Genomic DNA, 19,013 nt, shown 5'->3' with positions numbered 1-19,013 from the left:
CACTCACTCTGATTCTGCCTTACAATTCTGTACTTCTGCCAATCTGATCTGTTGCCGACTTCAGCCTGAATATCTACTCTGATTCTGCCTAGTGATTCTGTACCTCTGTCAATCTGATTTGTTGCCGACCTTATCTGTACGACTACTCTCCTACTAGTGAGGCTCTGACCCTAAGGGCCGTCACTCTCCTGTGTCCTGAATATTACCGTGCACCCAATCACGAGTGTCTTTTCATTTGAATAAAGTACTGACTATTGTGCTGTTAGAGCTACTACTGATCAAAATATACATCACTGATTATTACAAGTCATCAATCAAATCATGGTACCCCCAGTACTACTTACCCAGAGCTTCCTCCAGCCCCTGGCAGCCGCTTTGTCCCTCGCTGCAGCTCCACTCTCCGCCGCTGCCTCCCAGTTCCCGACGGTGCCTCGCCAGGTGTCCTTTACTGCGCCTGCATGAGCGCTGCTGTCAATTACCTCCACGTGGTTTAGAGTGTACTACACAGGTGCAGTAGTTCTGTGCCTGCGCTGTACACTCCGGACCACGTGAAGGTCATTGACAGCAGCGCTCATGCAGGTCCAGTAAAGGATACCTGGCGAGGCACCTTCGGGAACTGGGAGCCAGCGGCGGAGAGTGGAGCTACAGCAAGGGACAAAGCGGCTGCCAGGGGCTGGAGGAAGCTCTGGGTAAGTAGTACTGGGGGGTACCATGATTTGATTGATGACTTTTTTAAGGAAGGAGCGTAACTATAGGGGAGCAATTGTGGGCCCAGAACTGTAAGGGGGCCCCAACTACTAACCTTCCCTTCCTCTGCTACAAGGGACTATACTCCAGATCAGGTGTTGTTGTGGCTACACTTGTTATGGGTGTGAAGATCATGATGGCCACACTTGTTTTATAGGTCATGAAAAGCCACAGCGCTAGGTGATTATAGTCTTAGGCAAACAAGACAACAAATTAATCCATTCCACCTCCAGAGATCCCTCCTGACAGCTTTTTGATTGTAAGTGGCACTCAGAGCACACAAAGAAAACAAAGAGGGGTTCTGTCAGTGGATAAATGTCAAGGCAACTTTATTTGTATAAAAAACATCAGCCAAGATTCAGCATGTGGTCGGGGCCTATAGGTTTAGGAAATATGCCCCAAGCCTAGCAAACCTCTATGTTGCAAAGTGGGAAGAGAAATACATCAATAGAAATAGACACATTGCCCTAAAATTCTGGAAAAGATATATAGATGATGGGGTATTAATATCAAAATCAGAATCATTTTATTTCGCCAAGCATGACTGGGTCATGCCCGGAATTGGGTTTGGCACAGTAGAGCAGTACATAGACGGAAAGGCAGGAAAGCGTCAGAATATGACAGTAATACCTCATACTCAAATATATACATACAAAAACATACATTTCAGCATCAAATATACGTTCAGCATCTGTATCCATCTTTCAAAAAACACAGCTGAGGCCTACCGAAGGTGCGGGAATAGTCTAATCAGTTAAAGTATGATAACTGGTAGCTCGAAAAAACGTATTGTGTTTTCAGCCCGCTCCTATGGAAGTAATATGGGAGGGGGATGAGTCATCCCTGCTCTCCTTCATAGAGTATATTAATAACAATGATGAAAAGCTAAAATTTACGTGTGAGTTCAACAGAGAATGTGTGAACTATCTTGACCTAAAGATTAAGAACGTTGACTGTAGTGTTGGGCGAACACCTGGATGTTCGGGTTCGGGCCGAACAGGCCGAACATGGGCCAGATGTTCGGCATGTTCGGCCCGAACGCCGAACTCAATGGGAGTCAATGGGACCCCCGAACATGCCCATTTTGGGGGCCCCATGGGGTCGCAGGCATAAGGGGGGAGCATGCCCCGGTCGCGGGGGGGGTCGGAAATTCCCCCCACCCCCTCCGCTTGCGCTCCCCCCTCTGCCCGCTTCCCCATACAAAAAGTTTGAAACAAGTTCAATAGTACCTGGGCTGGTGGCACTGGCTGGCAGTGGAGTGAGGAGGAGGAGGAGTCCGAGTAGCAGAGTGACGTTGAGGCCGGGCAGCGAGCGGTTCAGCGCTAGTACCCTTGTGGTACTTCCGCCCTTTCTCTGACCTCACGTCCTCTGCGTGATGACGCATACGAGGGTACGCGTGATGCGTACCCTCGTATGCAGAGGACGTGAGGTCAGAGAAAGGGCGGAAGTACCACAAGGGTACTAGCGCTGAACCGCCCGCTGCCCGGCCTCAACGTCACTCTGCTACTCGGACTCCTCCTCCTCCTCACTCCACTGCCAGCCAGTGCCACCAGCCCAGGTACTATTGAACTTGTTTCAAACTTTTTGTATGGGGAAGCGGGCAGAGGGGGGAGCGCTAGCGGAGGGGGTGGGGGGAATTTCCGACCCCCCCGCGATCGGGGCATGCTCCCCCCTTATGCCTGCGACCCCATGGGGGGCAGTATTCGGCCGAACAGGGCCCTGTTCGGCCGAACAGGGGCCCTGTTCGGCCATGCATTCAGTAGTTCGGCGAACCCCGAACAGTTTGGCCGAACACCACCAGGTGTTCGGCCGAACTCGAACATCACCCGAACAGGGTGATGTTCTGCAGAACCCGAACAGTGGCGAACACTGTTCGCCCAACACTAGTTGACTGTACGATCAGAACTCAGACTTTCTTTAAGCCAACTGATCGCAACAGTTACATACCTAGAGACAGATGTCACCACGAAAACTGGCTAAGATCGGTCCCTAAAAGTGAACTTTGGAGAAAGGTTATAAAAAAGAGGAGATAGATCAAGTTCAAATTGAAGTGTTAAATAAAAACAGTGAGAGACATCATTTTAAGGAAAAACCCAAAAGAGTAAATGACCCGAGAGTATCTATGATCACTGATTACAGTGAGCAACATAGGGATATTAAGAAAGTTTTGCAGAAGCACTGGCATATATTAATGCCTGGCATGTATTATACCGGAGAAACTGAGTGTAATTTATAGAAAAGCACCAAACTTGAGAGACCTATTAACTCAAAGTGCAATAGACATCCCTAAACAGCCTTCTGGGACAATAGCAGACTTTATAGGCTTTTATAAATGTGGCACCTGCCATGCATGTAAGTATTGCACAAATGTGGCCAGGAAGATTACCTCATTCTCTGATAACATGGGAGGAGAGACGTTTCAAAAGCTTCCTCAACTGCGAATCCAAGATGGTGGTGTATCTCCTTGAGTGCGTGGGTTTGACCACGCGGGCACTCAGGGAAAGGACATATGAACACGTAAAGAACATATGAAACGGCTATGCCAATTACTCCGTATCCGCTCATTTCAAAGAAAAACATAATTGTAATCCCAAAGGCCTTATTTTTTCTGCAATCGATCAGGTACCTAGAAATTGGAGGGGGAGCAACTTGGACAGGGAGTCAGGGACTTAGCAAAACTTGGGATGAACTGGATTATAAAATTGAATTGTCTTTATCCAAATGGTCTTACTATAGATTTTAATTTAAATTGTTTTTTTGTTAGCCAATTCATGAATAAGAAGAAGAGGACCAAGGTAGGACTTCCCTTTCCTTTATTCGTACTAATTCTAGGGCATGAGCACTTTGTTCACTAACGCATATTAACAATGAAACTGCCAAACTACCTTATGGCCAGTCAACAATAGAGCAATTGCAATCACAGATTATAAATTAATAATCAAACATGCTGTTTTACAAAAGCTTTTTAAGAGTGCAATATCACTGCAGGCCACTAGATGGCGTTTACAAAGAAATAGGGAATAATCGATAAACTTAGGCTAGGTCCACACTAGGCACGGTTGCAGGATGTAGCCTGCGGTCCGTGATCCTAGCGGTCCGTGATCCTAGCCATGGGAACACAAACAGACCAATGCTGCCTTTTTGCAGCATACGTTTTTGATCCGTTTGCATTTTCTTTTTTGGGCCGAGGGGGTAGCAGGCAGGAAGGGGGTGGAAGCGGTCAGCGGGGAAGGGGACGTCCCCCCCCTCCCTCACCTGGGTCCCCCCTACCCCCTCCAGCTACATGCCGCAAAAATGTAAAGTATAGCAGCAGCGAGTGGGGAGCTTACCTCCTTCTCCTACTACTTCCTCCGCTCCCTCTATACTTCGGAGGGCAACATTGCAGGCAGTGACGCGGCGAGCAGAGGAAGTAGGGGGAGGAGGTAAGCTCCTTGCTCGCTTGTGCTATACATTACATTTTTGCAGCATGTAGCTGGAGGGGGTAGGGGGGACCCAGGCGAGGGAGGGGGGGAACGTCCCCCTCCCCGCTGACCGCTGCCACCCCCCTTCCTGCCTGCTATACCCCTCCAGCATGGCGGCCCCCTTTCTCCCTACAGGCTGTGACACAGAAATTGATCCCTGCATGTATCAGGGTCCAGATCCATTGCGTGAAAATGCAGCAGATCCGGACCTTATGGGACGGTTTTAAAAACGGGTCCCCGGAAATGCAGACGGATCCGTTTTTTGTTTGGGTGAAGGCAGCTGCTATTTTTAACATTGCTATCTGTGGCTCCGGTTTTGATCAGGTTTAAAAAACTGAGCCACGGATATGTTTCCGGACCTAGTGTGAACTAGCTCTTATGAACAATGGACACATTGGGCTCGATTCACCAAGCGGTGCAAAGTGTTAGCACCGTGGTGAAAAGGCCCTTATCACGCCTAAACTCAGTTTAGGCATGATAAGAAGGGCGCGCGCAGCACCCGACGCTTCGCGCGAAGCTCCCATTAAACCCTATGGGACTTTGCGCACGCTCTCACGCGCGTACGCGCGAACGCGCGTTCGCGCGGTAACTTCGCGCGAAGAGCAGGAAAAAGCGGTGATAACTCAGTGGTGAAAAGGTCATCACGCCTAAAGTCCTTTAGGCGTGATAACTGAGTTATCACCGCTTGGTGAATCGAGGCCATTATGTAACTATTTGTAATACCATATGGATTATATGTGAGATACGATTACCATAAAACTTTTATGGGACCAGTATAATTTTATAGAATTTTATAGTATTGTGTATATTTTCATGCTTTTAAAGAAAACCTGTAACATCAAAACTCACCTCGGAAGAAGGAATCCTTAGGCTCCCAACGAGGCTTCCCACGCCGTCCTCCTTCCCTTGGGGGTCTCGTTGCTGCCCTCCGAACAGTGGCGATGTAAATATCTACCTCCCTGGCTCCTGCACAGGCGCTGTGGCGGCTCTCAGCTCCGAAATAGGTGGAAATACCCGATCGCCGTCGGGTCTGCTCTACTGCGCAGGCACAAGTCTCCGGCGCCTGCGCAGTAGAGCGGACCCGACTGAGATCGGGTATTTCCGTCTATTTTGCAGTAGAGATGGGCCGAACGGTTCGCCCGCGAACAGTTCCAGGGGAATTTTGGGTGGTTCACGTTCACCGGCGAAGGCGAACTTTTGCGGAAGTTTGGTTCGCTCCCCCTAATGCTCCATTAGGGTCAACTTTGACCCTCTACATCACAGTCAGCAGGCACATTGTCACCAATCAGTCTACACTCACTCCTGGAGCCTCATCCCCCCTTATAAAAGGCAAGGTTCTCCGGCCGTTTTACTCACTCGTCTGCCTACAGTAATTACTGAAGGGACAGCTGCTGACAGACTCTGCTAGGGAAAGCTTAGTTATGCTCTTGTAGGCTTGTTAGTTTGCTCCTGGCTGATTGTTATTCCTTAAATAGCACCCCACAACAGCTTTCTCCTCCACCCTTCTCCGGAGGAGGATCTTGTCTTTCATGGATTTGTAGGATGTCAAAAGCACGCTCACATACATTGGCCAGGAATCAAAACCAGGTCAACTGCTTGGTAGGGCAGCTATGCTCACCACTATACCACCAACACTATAGGCTGAAGTCAGCCTAGCTGGCCTGGGAAGGATGAAAAGCTAGGTGGCCATGCAACCATTCCTGCTAACCTAAAGCTTACTTGTGTCTTACAACTCATTGGCTTAAGACTTTACCAAATCCAATGCTCCAATATGGGGAAGCTTCTCTGTTTGCTGTTTTTCTGTTTTGTTTTGTTTTTAAGTGTGGTGTCACAGTTCACTCATCTCTTCAACTACAGGAAAGGCCCAGGAGTGGTCTTAGCTACCGTAATATCTATGTTATGGCAGGGCCCTTATTACACTTTCTCCTACAGGGCTATGGAAACCGTTTTGCCCATGCGATAAAGCGAGGTGCAAAAATGAAATCATACCTAGCAGAGGATGGTTTCAATCCATCAACCTCTGAGTTATGGGCCCAGCACACTTCCGCTGTGCCACTCTGCTTTCATTTGTATGCAATCTTCAAGTTTAAGAAGGGTACATTAGTTGAAATAGTTACACTACAATCTATGTTACAGCAAGGCCCTAATGACACTTCTATGGCCGCCGATTGGCCCATGTGGCAAAGCAAGGGGTAAAAAAATAAAGTACACCTAGCAGCGGATGGTTTTGATCCATCAACCATTGGGTTATGGGCCTAGCACACTTCTGCTGCGCCACTCTGCAGTCTGCTTACATTTGTATACAATCTTTAAGTTTAAGAAGGGTACATTAGTTGAAATAGTTACACTACAATCTATGTTACAGCAAAGCCCTAATGACACTTTCTCTTAAAGGATACCCCAGCCCACAGGCTGTGGTAAAATAAATACAGCATGGTGTAGGAAAAAAAGACATGCTCACCACTCCCCTTGCTCCCTGCCATCGGGTCCCGCTCGTCTGCTACAGCTCCCGGTACTGGCCGACTCTTCTGACCCCTGACCCGGACATACTGCGCTGCGCATGCGCAGTATGTCCAATCATCTTCCCTTCTGCCGTCGCATGATAGTGGCAGAAGATCGGACACTCCCCCGCCTCCTCCCTGCCCAGCGGGTGCGTTCCACTAATAAAGCTAGCGTGACATGCTAGCTGGAGTCACGCTGGGAGCAGCGATTTGGAGAGAGAGCGGAGGGGGAGTGAGTTGGGATGGACGGGAAGCAGGCACTTTCATAATAAGGGACGGACCTGCGGCGAACGGCTGCGGGCAGAGCTGCGGCGAGGGACGTCCTGGGAGCTTGGAGCTGGAGGAAGCCCCCGGGAAGTACCACTTATATTAGTCTTTTCCCCCTGATGACTCCTTTAAAAACAAAACAAAACAAAAAAACAGCAAACAGAGAAGCTTCCCCATATTGGAGCATTGGATGTGTTGTAAGACACAAGTAAGCTTTAGGTTAGCAGGAATGGTTGCATGGCCACCTAGCTTTTCATCCTTCCCAGGCCAGCTAGGCTGGCTTCAGCCTGTAGTGTTGGTGGTATAGTGGTGAGCATAGCTGCCCTCCAAGCAGTTGACCTGGTTTTGATTCCTGGCCAATGTATGTGAGCATGCTTTTGACATCCTACAAATCCCTGGAAGATAAGATCCTCCTCTGCAGGAGGAGAGGAGGGATTACACTTCCTGACAGATGTATACACATGCAAGATGTAAAGCAGTTTAGGCCTGCAATTCAACATTCAATGTGATTTCTGACCTTAAAACAGTGGCTTGTGTCAAAACTAGGTTTTTTATTGAGACTTTTGACGTGTATCCCACTCAACCATGTCTCCGTCCAGGTATTAGACTGCTTGAAACATCTTTTCAATCATTTTTCTAGCCAGCATAATTTTTTAAAAATTTCCAAGTTCGCCTCTCCATTGAAGTCTATCGCGAAAGGTCGGTTCGCGCGAACTTTCGCGATAGGTTCGCAAACCGGGTTCGCGAACCTAAATTCGGAGGTTTGGCCCATCTCTACTTCAAAACCGAAAGCTGCCACAGCGCCCCCGCTGGAGCCTGGAAAGGTAAATAGTAAACAGGCTGTCGGATCTGTCGGGCAGCTGTTCGGAGGGCTGCAGCGAGACCCCCGTGGGACAGAGGACGGCGTAGGAAGCCTCATTGGGACCCTGAGGCTCCCCCCTTCCCGAGGTGAGTACCCCCCAGGGGTACTTTTTGATGTTACAGTGTCTCTTTAACATACTGTATATTTGTAACATTTTGGTAAAACTGTATTTGTGACATTTTGGTTAAATTGTAGAATTCAAATATATTTCCACTTTATGTGGACCACTCCCGTATGTCTATACAGCTCCTATATATACTTCTTAGTTTGAATATGTATGCATAGAGTAGTAGTTATGAGCTGATGCGCCGTTACCATCGCACATGGTGGTGGAATGCATTTGCATTCCAATGATGTCACCGAAAGCTGTATGGCCACGGACCCGAAGTGACATGCTAGGCGGCCGGCAAGCATGGAGGAACCTTTGGACATATGGGGGGGGAGGTAATCATGGGCGTAACTACTGCCCCTGCAAGGCATGCATCCGCGGGGGGGGGGGGGGGGGCTGGAGGGGGGTAAACCTGAAAGGGGGCCCATGGCTCTGAAGCTCACCACCCGCCCGTATGCCTTAACGAGCAGGCTGATGCTGCAAAATTGATTTCTTTTGCTGCAGACTGTTGCTGCAGAGGCACTAGGACCTGTAGGAATGCTTCTTTCCCCCTCTCCTATACATCCTGCTTAGGGGTGCGCACCGCATCCGGCGGAATTTCGTTTTCCGCGATTCCAGTTGGAAATTGGCAATTCCGTTCCATCGCATCAGAACGGAATTGCTATAGCGCTAAGCGGAAATTCCGGAATTGCTATGCGGAATTCCGTCGGAATGTGGATTTGTTCAACCAATCAGAAGGAAGACCATAGACAGAAGCTTCTAAGTGAAAACAACAGGATTTCTGCATGAAAATCGTAATTTCTGCACCAATTAGAGTCTTAAGAAAAATCAACCAATCCTACATTAGCAACCAGCTCCCTAGCTACCTATCAGCAGATATCCCACCCATTTTGTATATAAGAGAACTGTGCAGTCACGAAGCTTGTGGGTTTCAGTCTGGTGTTGGAGAGAGAAGAGAGACAGACCCATATTAGTTGTTTCAACATAAAACAAAAGTCTTTTTAACCACTTGAGGACCTAGGGCTTTCTACCCCTTAAGGACCGGCCACTTTTTTTCCATTCAGACCACTGCAGCTTTCACGGTTTATTGCTCGCTCATACAACCTACCACCTAAATGAATTTTGGCTCCTTTTCTTGTCACTAATAAAGCTTTCTTTTGGTGCTATTTGATTGCTCCTGCGATTTTTACTTTTTATTATATTCATCAAAAAAAACATGAATTTTGGCAAAAAAATGATTTTTTTAACTTTCTGTGCTGACATTTTTCAGATAAAGTAAAATTTCTGTATACATGCAGCGCGAAAAATGTGGACAAACATGTTTTTGATTAAAAAAAACCCCATTCAGTGTATATTTATTGGTTTGGGTAAAAGTTATAGCGTTTACAAACTATGGTGCAAAAAGTGAATTTTCTCATTTTCAAGCATCTATGACTTTTCTGACCCCCTGTCATGTTTCATGAGGGGCTAGAATTCCAGGATAGTATAAATACCCCACAAATTACCCCATTTTGGAAAGAAGACATCCCAAAGTATTCACTGAGAGGCATAGTGAGTTCATAGAAGATATTATTTTTTGTCACAAGTAAGCGGAAAATGACACTTTGTGAGAAAAAAAAAAAAAAAGTTTCCATTTCTTCTAACTTGCGACAAAAAAAAATGAAATCTGCCACGGACTCACCATGCCCCTCTCTGAATACCTTGAAGGGTCTACTTTCCAAAATGGGGTCATTTGTGGGGTGTGTTTACTGTCCTGACATTTTGGGGGGTGCTAAATTGTAAGCACCCCTGTAAAGCCTGAAGGTGCTCATTGGACTTTGGACCCCTTAGCGCAGTTAGGCTGCAAAAAAGTGCCACACATGTGGTATTGCCATACTCAGGAGAAGTAGTATAATGTGTTTTGGGGTGTATTTTTACACATACCCATGCTGGGTGGGAGAAATATCTCTGTGAATGACAATTTGTTAATTTTTTTTACACACAATTGTCTATTTACAGAGATCTTTCTCCCACTCAGCATGGGTATGTGTAAAAATACACCACAAAACACATTATACTACTTCTTCTGAGTACGGCGATACCACATGTGTGGCACTTTTTTGCACCCTAACTGCGCTAAAGGGCCCAAAGTCCAATGAGTACCTTTAGGATTTCACAGGTCATTTTGAGAAATTTCGTTTCAAGACTACTCCTCACGGTTTAGGGCCCCTTAAATGCCAGGGCAGCATAGGAACCCCACAAATGACCCCATTTTAGAAAGAAGACACCCCAAGGTATTCCGTTAGGAGTATGGTGAGTTCATAGAAGATTTTATTTTTTGTCAAAAGTTAGCGGAAAATGACACTTTGTGAAAAAACACAATTAAAATCAATTTCCGCTAACTTGTGACAAAAAATAAAATCTTCTATGAACTCGCCATACTACTAACGGAATACCTTGGGGTGTCTTCTTTCTAAAATGGGGTCATTTGTGGGGTTCCTATACTGCCCTGGCATTTTAGGGGCCCTAAACCGTAAGGAGTAGTCTTGAAACGAAATTTCTCAAAATGACCTGTGAAATCCTAAAGGTACTCATTGGACTTTGGGCCCTTTAGCGCAGTTAGGGTGCAAAAAAGTGCCACACATGTGGTATCGCCATACTCGGGAGAAGTAGTACAATGTGTTTTGGGGTGTATTTTTACACATACCCATGCTGGGGGGGAGAAATACCTCTGTAAATGGACAATTGTGTGTAAAAAAATCAAAAGATTGTCATTTACAGAGGTATTTCTCCCACCCAGCATGGGTATGTGTAAAAATACACCCCAAAACACATTATACTACTTCTCCCGAGTACGGCGATACCACATGTGTGGCACTTTTTTGCACCCTAACTGCACTAAGGGGCCCAAAGTCCAATGAGTACCTTTAGGATTTCACAGGTCATTTTTGTTTCAAGACTACTCCTCACGGTTTAGGGCCCCTAAAATGCCAGGGCAGTATAGGAACCCCACTAATGACCCCATTTTAGAAAGAAGACACCCCAAGGTATTCCGTTAGGAGTATGGTGAGTTCATAGAAGTTTTTATTTTTTTGTCACAAGTTAGCAGAAATTGATTTTAATTGTTTTTTTTCACAAAGTGTCATTTTCCGCTAACTTGTGACAAAAAATAAAATTTTCTATGAACTCACCATACTCCGTACGGAATACCTTTGGGTGTCTTCTTTCTAGAATGGGGTCATTTGTGGGGTTCCTATACTGCCCTGGCATTTTAGGGGCCCTAAACCGTGAGGAGTAGTCTTGAAACCAAATGTCGCAAAATGACCTGTGAAATCCTAAAGGTACTCATTGGACTTTGGGCCCCTTAGCGTACTTAGGGTGTAAAAAAGTGCCACACATGTGGTACCGCCGTACTCAGGAGAAGTAGTATAATGCGTTTTGTGGTGTATTTTTACACATACCCATGCTAAGTGGGAGAAATATCTCTGTAAATGACAATTGTTTGATTTTTTTACACACAATTGTCCATTTACATAGAAATTTCTCCCACCCAGCATGGGTATGTGTAAAAATACACCCCACAACACATTATACTACTTTTCCTGAGTACGGCGGTACCACATGTGTGACACTTTTTTGCAGCCTAGGTGCGCTAAGGGGCCCAACGTCCTATTCACAGGTCATTTTGAGGCATTTGTTTTCTAGACTACTCCTCGCGGTTTAGGGCCCCTAAAATGCCAGGGCAGTATAGGAACCCCACAAGTGACCCCATTTTAGAAAGAAGACACCCCAAGGTATTCCGTTAGGTGTATGGCGAGTTCATAGAAGATTTTATTTTTTGTCACAATTTAGTGAAAAATGACACTTTGTGAAAAAAAACCAATAAAAATCAATTTCCGCTAACTTTTGACAAAAAATAAAATCTTCTATGAACTCGTCATACACCTAACAGAATACCTTAGCGTGTCTTTTTTTCTAAAATGGGGTCACTTGTGGGGTTCCTATACCGCCCTGGCATTTTACAGGCCCAAAACCGTGAGTAGTCTGGAAACCAAATGTCTCAAAATGAATGTTCAGGGGTATAAGCATCTGCAAATTTTGATGACAGGTGGTCTATGAGGGGGCGAATTTTGTGGAACCGGTCATAAGCAGGGTGGCCTTTTAGATGACAGGTTGTATTGGGCCTGATCTGATGGATAGGAGTGCTAGGGGGGTGACAGGAGGTGATTGATGGGTGTCTCAGGGGGCGGTTAGAGGGGAAAATAGATGCAATCAATGCACTGGGGAGGTGATCGGAAGGGGGTCTGAGGGGGATCTGAGGGTTTGGCCGAGTGATCAGGAGCCCACACGGGGCAAATTGGGGCCTGATCTGATGGGTAGGTGTGCTAGGGGGTGACAGGAGGTGATTGATGGGTGTCTCAAGGTGTGATTAGAGGGGGGAATAGATGCAAGCAATGCACTGGCGAGGTGATCAGGGCTGGGGTCTGAGGGCATTCTGAGGGTGTGGGCGGGTGATTGAGTGCCCTAGGGGCAGATAGGGGTCTAATCTGATAGGTAGCAGTGACAGGGGGTGATTGATGGGTAATTAGTGGGTGTTTAGGGTAGAGAAGAGATGTAAACACTGCACTTGGGAGGTGATCGGACGTCGGATCTGCAGGCGATCTATTGGTGTGGGTGGGTGATCAGATTGCCCGCAAGGGGCAGGTTAGGGGCTGATTGATGGGTGGCAGTGACAGCGGGTGATTGATGGGTGATTGATAGGTGATTGACAGGTAATCAGTGGGTTATTACAGGGGAGAACAGATGTAAATATTGCACTGGCGAATTGATAAGGGGGGGTCTGAGGGCAATCTGAGCGTGTAGGCGGGGCGATTGGGTGCCCGCAAGGGGCAGATTAGGGTCTGATCTGATGGGTAACAGTGACAGGGGGTGATAGGGGGTGATTGATGGGTGATTGATGGGTAATTAGTGGGTGTTTAGAGGAGAGAATAGATGGAAACACTGCGCTTGGGTGGTGATCTGATGTCGGATCTGCGGGCGATCTATTGGTGTGGGTGGGTGATCAGTTTGCCCGCAAGGGGCAGGTTAGGGGCTGATTGTTGGGTGGCAGTGACAGGGGGTGATTGATGGGTGATAGGTGATTGGCAGGAGATTGACAGGTGATCAGTGGGTTATTACAGGGAAGGCCAGATGTAATTAATGCACTGGCGAATTTATAAGGGGGGGGGTGTCTGAGGGCAATCTGAGCGTGTGGGCGGGTGATTGGGTGCCCGCAAGGGGCAGATTAGGGTCTGATCTGATAGGTAACAGTGACGGTTGGTGATAGGGGGTGATTGATGGGTGATTGATGGGTAATTAGTGGGTGTTTAGAGAAGATAACAGATGTAAACAATACATTTGGGAGGTAATCTGACGGCGGGTTTGCGGGCGATCTAATGGTGTGGGTGGGTGATCAGATTGCCCGCAAGGGTCAGGTTAGGGGCTGATTGATGGGTGGCAGTGACAGGGGGTGACAGGGGGTGATTGATGGGTGATAGGTGATTGGCAGGTGATTGACAGGTGATCAGTGGGTTATTACAGGGAAGAACAGATGTAATTAATGCACTGGTGAATTGATAAGGGGGGGTCAGAGGGCAATCTGAGCGTGTGGGCGGGTGATTGGGTGCCCGCAAGGGGCAGATTAGGGTCTGATCTGATAGGTAAAAGTGACAGGTGGTGATAGGGGGTGATTGATGGGTGATTGATGGGTAATTAGTGGGTGTTTAGAGGAGAGAATAGATGTAAACAATGGATTTGGGAGGTGATCTGATGTCGGATCTGCGGGCGATCTATTGGTATGGGGGGGTGATCAGATTGCCCGCAAGGGGCAGGTTAGGGGCTGATTGATGGGTGGCAGTGACAGGGGGTGATTGACGGGTGATTGACGGGTGATTGACGGGTGATTGACAGGTGATGGACAGGTGATTGACAGGTGATCAGGGGGGATCGATGCATACAGTACATGGGGGGGTGGGTCTGGGGGGGGGGGGGTCTGGGGAGAATCTGAGGGGTGGGGGGGTGATCAGGAGGGAGCGGGGGGCAGGGGGGGGATAAAAAAAAAATAGCGTTGACAGATAGTGACAGGGAGTGATTGATGGGTGATTAGGGGGGGTGATTGGGTGCAAACAGGGGTCTGGGGGGTGGGCAGGGGGGGGTCTGATGGGTGCTGTGGGCGATCTGGGGCAGGGGGGGGAAAAATCAGTGTGCTTGGTGCAGACTAGGGTGGCTGCAGCCTGCCCTGGTGGTCCCTCGGACACTGGGACCACCAGGGCAGGAGGCAGCCTGTATAATACACTTTGTAAACATTACAAAGTGTATTATACACTTTGTATGCGGCGATCGTCGGGTTAACATCCCACCGGCGCTTCCGTATGGCCGGCGGGATGTTGCGGCGGGTGAGCGGCGCCAGGCGGAGGCGGAGGATCGCGTCACGGATGACGCGATCGCTCCGCCCATGCCCATACAAGGACCGCCGCCAATTGTCAATACGGCGGTCCTTGCGGCGTCCACTTCCCGGCCGCCAATTGTATATACGGCGGTCGGGAAGTGGTTAAAGACTATATATAAACCAAAAGTCTTTTTAAAGACTCTGTGAGAGAGAGTTAGATAGAGTGTGAGCTATATTAGTAGTAGTAGTAGTAGCTAGGTGTATTTGTGACTGAGAGAGTGACAGTAGATTGTTAGTTTGAGTGATAAATTGTAGTGTAGTGTGCTAGTACTAGTTGCTGTGTGGAGAGGGTTAGACAGAGCCAGTCAGGCCGCAGGCTAAAGGCCCATACACACGTCTGATTTTTTTAAACGACCCGTCGTTTGGACGTCCCGTCGTTCAGTCGTCCGGACGTCAATTTGGGCGTGTGTACAGTCCGTCGTTCAGGTGTGTATGGGCCTTTAGTGTTTGACAGAGTGAGAGTGAGTTAGGTGATTGATTAGTTGAGTGTAGTGCAATTTTTTTTTTTGTTTTCTAAGTTCTTTTTTTTTTTTTGTTAAATTTTCTTTATTTCACCCCCTTATTTTCTGATCTGTTCTGTCGCTCATACCCCTTCCCCAATAAAGTTTGTGAACCCAAAATAATCGAGCAAGAAGTGTAGCAATTTCCTGCCACTCGTAAAAGGAAATGGAGTGATGGTGGTGTTGGTGGATCACGTCAAAGTATGTGATTAGGTTGAGAGTGGCAGCAGCAGCAGGCAGCGTTCCGCCCTGATCAGAGATGTCTTCCCTGTGTTCGCACGCAGGAAAATTTTGACAGAGCAGGAAGCGCAGAGAGTTGTGGATTATTTAGATCAGGAACCCTCTACCCAGTCTGAGGAACTTGAAGCTAGTTGCAGCAGCACTGGCCTCCAGGTTCCTCATGACCAGAACCCAACCGCAGCTGCTTCTCTTGATGAGGTTGCTTCCTCCCAGTGCTCCCTCCCAGAAGTAAAGCACACCTATGTCGATGAGAGAGATGTGCAGAAGGATTGGGATGAGGCATTGGAGGAGACCATGGGACCAAGATCCCAAGAAGTGGTGGGTTCTGTGGTGACAGAAATGGCCCCTGTGTTTTCTTTATCCAGTGTCACCAGTCAACATCACCACCAGTCAACTACAGAGGTGTTTGGTGGCCAGATGGAGGGTCCAGAAGAGTCACTTATTGAACTGGATGATATTTTGGATGATGAGGCGGCTGATCAGACGTGGTCGCCATCTGGTGGGTGAGGCACTAGCAGGCGTGAGCAGCTTGGAGAAACAGAGCAGACGGTTGGCCAGCAGCCTGCAAGTGCTTTCCCGTCTGTCAGTACCCGCCACCAGTCCAATGCTGAGCATCGAGGTGCTAGAACAGGTCGCACCACTGTTCCGCGTGCACGCACGTCCCCTGCATGGAATTTTTTTTACTGTACTTGAAGAGGATGAATCCAGGGCAGTCTGTTCTGTGTGGCGTAAATCTGTGAGCAGAGGCAAATTGGGCAGCGGGTTCGGCACTTCAGGGTTGATAAGCCATCTGCACAACCACCACAGACAGAAGTTTGAATATGTAAAAAATGTCAATAAGATGGGCAGGGCCGGATTTCTGGGAAGGCCACAAAGGCCATGGCCTAGGGCGGTAAAAGCAAATAAGATAAGAAGTGCGGCATGACTTGGAGAGAGAAGAGGTCCTATGTCAAAGTTAATCACCTCTTCTTGTCCCGCAGAGCAGCCAGCCAGCGCCCTGCTCTGCACTAATAGCTAAATTCCAGAGTTCCCCAATTCCAGCAAGTCTCTCTCTCACAATTCCTGGTGTGTTATGACAATCAACATCTGCTGTCACCTCACCTGATGATCCATTCCTCTGTATGATGGACATATAAGTTGATGTGAGAAATACCAGGGATTTACATTACAAAGCAGATAGAAACTAAGTTCCGCTGAGTTTTAATGCAGGCATTCACAGACATCAGTAAGCTCTGCTAGTTTCTTCACTTTCTCCTTTACAGCTGTCAGACTGACCCCAGCAGCTGTAAATTACACTTTCTTATCTCTAGTCTACCTAAATTTATGACTTTAGGTTTTTTTCTTCCTAGCCAGCAGTGGTCTCAGAGTTAACTCTTTCCTGGCTCATTTTCTGTCCTTCAGTTCCTACCATCTATGAGAACTGCAGGAAAGAAGGGCCTGGATAGGCGAGAGCAGGAGCTGAGGAAGGCCTCCCATGATAGGGATAGACCTTCTGTTCGGAAGGGAAGGGGTTAATTTCTAGGGCTGGCCAGGTGACCTGAGCAGAGGGGAGGCGGGTCGGACGGCAGTAGCTGGGTACAGGAAGGGCTTCAGCAGAAGGGGAGGAGCCAGAGCGAGAGGAGATCGCAGGAGAAAGTTGGCTTCCCTGGCATTCTCCTGCTTACACCACCGCGATGGAGGATCTGGACAGCCTGATGGCAATGTTGAGGAGCGAGGCAGCGGCAAGGGGACCTGAGTGGGTGGCCCAGCAGTCAGCGGAGAGGACGGAGGGCGCAGCTGGTGAACAAGCAGGGCGGGTGAGCGCGTGCGTATCCAGGCCGCCGGGGCAGCGGAGTCCCATCGCTTCCCCCACAGGTCAGAGGAGAGGAGGGAGTCCGGGGCAAGCTCCTCCGGCTCCCCCAGCAAAAAAGAACAGTGCGGCTGGGAGCAAAGGGGCCGGGAGTAAGCGTCCGCAAGGAGACCAGGAGATGGCAGGCCCTAGCGGTCTGGTGCCTAGTGGCGGGAAACAGCGCAGAGGCAACCCCAAGCAGAGCAGAGCAGCAGCTTCAACCAGGCGAAGCAGCCAGAGGAATACCAGGGGGAACAAGGCTGCAGAGGGGAGATGGCAGCATGAGGCGGATGCCCCTACACCCAGGCAGTCCAAGCGATCAAAGAAGGATTCCAATCCGGGGTCTGGGAAGAAGGTGACAGCTGCTAACAGGAAGCAGGTTTACAGACCAAAGTCCAGTAGCTCTGATAGCAGCATACGAAGTGCAGCTGCCGGGCATGGCAGGCCATCTTCTCCGTCACCACCTCGTCAGGAAGCAGCATCTGGTAGCAGAGGATGGTCTGGGCGCAATGGATCACTTCGTGGTCAGCCGGCTCGAGACGGGGGCCGCCAATCTGAGGGGTCTGCTGAGAGGCGACTGGAAAGTGAAAGGCGCAGGAATGGCAACAGGGCCGCTTCCCCTGCGGTCGCTGCTTCCAGGAGATCGGATGGAAAGGGTGGCCGGTTCGAGGCGGCAAGGCCAAGAGGGCCGGCTGATCGGGACCCGCGTCCGGTGCAGCCAGGTGAGAACAATCTTGTCGGTAATGCTTTAAATGATGCTAACAGGGGTGATGTGCTAGTGAGGGGGGGGGGGGGGTGAGAGTGCTAGTGGGGCAAGTAGCAGTAGGGGATCACTGTCTGTAGCACAGTCAGCAGTTACTGCAGGTTTAGGGGAAAGCTCGTCATCGGCACTATCCCTCATTAATACTTTGCTTGTAGGCATCAGAGATGCCTTGCACGGGCCTAGTCGGACCCAGGTGGCTGCTGAGCAGTCACCTGTGGCGGCATGGATTCCCTCAGGAGTGGGAGGGTCCACAGCATTATTGCCAGCTGGGAGTGGGGTTATGCAGCCTGGGGGGAATGTGGTGACAAGTGCAGTGGTCACTGCCCCGGTGCAGAATGCCCCAAAGGATAAGGAAACGGATACGGTGCGGTTGGCGGACGCAGCAAAAGGGGAGCTGTATCTTTGTTTTTCGGGACCGTTGGGATTACATTTGAAACAGGAAGTGCGGGAAAAAATTTGGAAGGGTGAGTATATCGAGATCTTCTCATTATTGCACTTGGGCAAATTTAATTTGGATCGGGTCAAGCCCGATGAGAGTAAAAAAGAAGAGGAGGAGCGCAGGAGGTACAGACTTATTCCCCGGACATTTCAAAACTGGTCACAGGCCTTTTCCATTTATTCTAGCGTGCTGGGGGAAAAACAACCTGAGTAGTGCTCTTCCTTATTTTGTTACCAGGAGTGTATCGCTGAGGCCCACAGGTTATATGGAGGTTCTGCGTGGCTGCGCTGCGACGAACATTTTAGGCAGTGTGTGATGGATTGCGGAGAAACCGCCGCGCGTTCTGACAGCGAGGAGGTGCTGTCCGCGTACAGAGCGGCGGTTTCCCCGCAGCAACATGCGTCTAGTTTGTCTGGACCTAGTAGTGCACACAGATGGAGAGCTACGCGCGCGCGCGCCGCAAGACAGGCTATTTATGCCAATAGGAGAAGGGCAGCTGATCGAGGCGGTCAGCTGGTCCCAGCTCAGCAGGTGATTGGTTGATAGGAGCTGGGCGGCGCTGTGGAGCGCTTTGCTATGTATATCTCTTGCCGTTCAGTTGCTGGTTGTCTGGCGTTGCGAATACCTATGTGTTAGCACTCAGACCATAGTCAGATCCTTCAGTGTGGTGGAACCAGGTGGACCTGGGAATCCACACTTAGCCAGTTCACTGTATTATTATCTGTGTTATTCTTTAGACAAGTTCCAGGGTGTAGAGACCACGGACCTCACACCCCAGACTAGGAATACTGTGTATCATCTGTGTTATTCCTTAGACCAGTTCCAGGGTG

At 48.9% G+C, this 19,013-nt stretch overlaps 1 protein-coding gene across 2 annotated transcripts in view; it reads left to right on the top strand.

Annotated features, from left to right (window-relative positions):
* The window catches only part of LOC137540710 (opioid growth factor receptor-like), a 246,721-nt gene that overhangs the window by 28,078 nt on the left and 199,630 nt on the right, over nucleotides 1–19,013 (top strand). Inside the window, exon 2 of one of the 2 annotated variants that reach the window (XM_068261833.1) lies at nucleotides 3,512–3,542. The exons of the other annotated variant lie outside the window; for it this stretch is intronic. The gene's annotated coding sequence lies outside the window, so the exon portion shown is untranslated. The remainder of the gene's footprint in view (nucleotides 1–3,511; nucleotides 3,543–19,013) is intronic. 2 annotated transcript variants of the gene reach the window in all.

Source organism: Hyperolius riggenbachi, chromosome 12 (genome assembly GCF_040937935.1).
Source record: "Hyperolius riggenbachi isolate aHypRig1 chromosome 12, aHypRig1.pri, whole genome shotgun sequence".
Lineage (NCBI taxonomy): Eukaryota > Metazoa > Chordata > Amphibia > Anura > Hyperoliidae > Hyperolius > Hyperolius riggenbachi.
Note: the sequence above shows the minus strand (reverse complement) of the source record. Positions and strands in the feature narration are given on the sequence as shown.